Consider the following 3,783-nt stretch of genomic DNA (forward strand, 5'->3'; position numbering starts at 1 on the left):
AAATATGGAAAATGGACGTCAAGACTGCTTTATTAAATGAAAATCTTGAAGAGACCATCTACATGAACCAGCTAGAAGGATTCATTCAGCAAGATCAAAAGCATAAGGTTTGCAAATTTAATCAGTCCATTTATGGACTGAAACGAGCATCTCAATCTTGGAATATAAGATTTAATATTGCGATCAAATTTTACGGATTTGATCAAAATGTTGATGAGCCTTGTGTTTACAAGAAAATCATCAACAACTCAGTAGCTTCCCTCATTCTGTTTGTTGATGATATCCTACTCATTGGGAATGATGTAGGTTTTCTGACTAATGTAAAGAAATGGTTGGCCGTCCAATTCCAAATGAAAGATTTGGGAGAGGTGCAGTTTGTTCTAGGGATCCAGATCATTATGAATCGTAAGAACAAAAGGTTGGCCTCGCCTCAAGTATCATATATTGACAAGATGCTTGTCAGATATTCGATGCACAATTCTAAGAAGGGTTTATTTCCTTTCAAGCATGGAATTGTATTTTCTAAGGAACGGTGTCCTAAGACTTCTTAAGAGGTTGAGGCAATGAGACGAATTCCTTATGCATCAGCTATTGGTAGCCTTATGTATGCAATGTTATGTAACAGAAAATGGAGATAAGGACTTGATCCTTACAGGATACACAAGCTCTAACTTTCAGACTGATTGAGATTCTCGAAAATCCACATCAGGGTCAGTGTTTACTCTGAATGGAGAAGCTATAGTTTTACGAAGCATCAAGCAAGGATGCATCGTAGACTCCATTATGGAAGTTGAATACGTAGCTGCTTGTTAAGATACTAAAAGAGGTTGTTTGGCTTAAGTAGTTCCTTACGGATTTGGAAGTTGTTTCAAATATTGTGATAACAGTTGTGCTGTGGTAAATTTTAAGGAACCTAGGAATCATTGAACAGGCAAACACATTAAGCGGAAACATCACTTGATTCAGGAGATTGTGCATCGAGGTAACGTGATTGTCATGAAGATTGCTTCGAAGCACAACGTTGCTGATCCATTTACAAAGGCTCATGACTAAAGTGTTTGAGAGTCATCTAAACAGTCTAAGTCTACAGGACATACGACATATTGTCTAAGGCATAGTGTATACCCTAGTTTATTGTATTTTGTACTTTATTTGTATTGTACATTTGGCTCTCTAAGCTTTAGAACAAGTGGGAGATTGTTGGGATTTGTATCATAAATCTCTCTTGTGTTCTCGTAGTTTGTAAACATTGTATAAGCGAATTGTTATTAATAAAATAAATGTTATTTTATGAGCATTTACTCAATCCAATAAACTGATATTCTAGGTTAGTTTATGTAATTTAAACATGTATGTAGAGACATATAGGTGGATCATGTCTAAATGATAACCTAAACGGTCGGTAGTAGATGGATAAGGTTGGTACCTTATCCTGGTGACACTACGGATCAGCTTTGTAGATGTTACAAGTGTTATAAAGTGCTACAAATGATATGATCCAGATCATTCATATGGAGACATGTGAGCGGGGTAACCTATATAAAGAGATTGTATAAGATCGGACCATAAAATGACTAGTCTCATTATATAACACCTTTAATAGTATAGACTTACATTTCACCAAGATGACCATATCTGACATGACCTAAATCCTGAGTGAGTTATGAACTCTTGCCTATGAAGGCGATCCTTTGATTTGCATGGATGAAAGTAGCCAGATCGCCGACTCAATATGTCTACCATTTTGGAGATTCGTCTGATTGGGGAGCTGGAAACACAGCTACACAAGACAGAATTCACCCATTCCCTAATGTCGGGGTAAGTAGATAAATTACTCCCTTGAAGGTTGGTTATGGGGCTTAAACAATGTGGTCATACCCTCTCTTGGCTCGAGAGGGATTTGGTCATAGTTGCACTATGACTTATTGTTCATTAGAGGGATCAATGGTAATTTTGGCCCAACTGTACTCAGCACCCGATAATTTTGGCCTAGCTATACTTACGAGAAATTTGTGAAGAGTCATCGTCATGTTGATTGGTTATAACCAATGGACATAGAAATATATCTGTAGTGCGAAAAGTGCAGTTGTCAGTCTTTAATGGAGTGACCGAAAGTTAATAGATGTTGGGTAATTTAATTAAAGAGTTTAATTAATTATTCAAGTACCATTAGAACTTCAAACTACAGATCCATAAGGTCCTCTTTATAGCTCAATAAGGATTATTGAGAATTAATTTTGGATTAATTTGAATTGTTCAACTTAATTGAGGGAATTAATTATGTGTGTGTGTGCGCATTATTTCTCATGATGAAATGCACCGGCGCAATTATTTAACATTGATTAATTTAGTAAGTCACCGCATTATTTCTCTTTGTCAATTATGATTTCAATGATGAAATGCATGCTTCTATTTTTTCGTATATACTAGAGTCAACTTAATTTTAGGACGACTAACCCATAAAATATTTCTAGAAGTTAGTGGTCTGCTAGCTTTCTTTCAAACTGACTTTTGACGAAACTTCCTAAGAGCATCACATGACTTCTTTCAATCTTTCAGCAATGAGGATATTGCTGCGTTTAAATTTGGGGGTGCGGTATTCATTTTCGACCTTGCTATTTTTTAGGCACTAAAAAAAAAAGTATAACGTTGCGATCAGATCCTACTCGTAGTTGGATGTGCGCATGACACACATGGGGGCAAGCTAAAACGAAGGTAGGAATCGTGATCAACGCATAAATAAAATGATCGCAACTCCACTGTCAAATGGGCATGAGATAAATCATGCGATGCCCTGGAATATAGTAAAGTATTTTTGAAGGTTAAACTTGCGGTCCCTAAATTTTAGAAATATTTTAAGAAGAGACCTAGATAAGAATTAAGGAGATTTTGGTGCGTAGGAATTGAATAAGGCAACCTTGAGAAATCTAGGAAAGAAGAAGGCGGTCGACTTTTTAAAGAAAATCTTTAGCTTATGCGTGAGGACAAGCATTGTTTTAAATTTGGGGGTGTGATAACGAGCAGAAATGCATGTTATTATAGCGCAAATTTATAAAACAATGAAGGATTGCGATGGTAAAAATATATGAAATTGCATCCAAAAGCGTTAAGTTTATAATATTGCAATCACATGTGTCCATCGCATTAAAAACAGTTAACTTATGTATTTTGTGTAGAAAATGCGTTGGCGCAAGGTGGAAATGCGATCCGAAGAAATTAACGTCCGAGTGCATTACGAGATTGCGACCACAAGGCTATGCGATCATTTGCGCTCGCAAAAGTCTGCTCGAGAAGGTGGCCGCATAGAGTTGGCGCAACAAGGTGGGTGCATCTGGGTGAAAGCTTAATAAATCACGATGGGACAAAAAGCTAATGATGGTCTGTCTCTTATACACATCTAGATGTGTATAAGAGACAGATAGAGAAGACGCCGGAAGATCGTCCTGTCAGCTCAAGAGAGTGCCAGGGAGCGTGGAAAATAGAGAGAGGGCCTACTCTGGCGAGAGCAAGAATATCTTTTGTGCAGAGTAGAGAAGAACAATGTAAAAGCCTTGGGAAGCAAGAGATTGCTACCATGCTCTTTATCTTTCTTTCACATTGTCATTCTGTACTTCAATTTCATATATAGAATGGAACTTGCATTTCTACATCTGTTCACTCTCTGTACAATACGCACGAGTAACTAAACTTTTGAATGGGTTGAAAAGTACTTAGCTAACATGACCTTGGATCTTCATTGCATGCGATCATCTTGTCTTGTGTTGCACCCATCACCCTTTAGAG

This window comes from Benincasa hispida, chromosome 8, assembly GCF_009727055.1.
Source record: "Benincasa hispida cultivar B227 chromosome 8, ASM972705v1, whole genome shotgun sequence".
In the NCBI taxonomy this organism is placed as follows: Eukaryota; Viridiplantae; Streptophyta; class Magnoliopsida; order Cucurbitales; family Cucurbitaceae; genus Benincasa; species Benincasa hispida.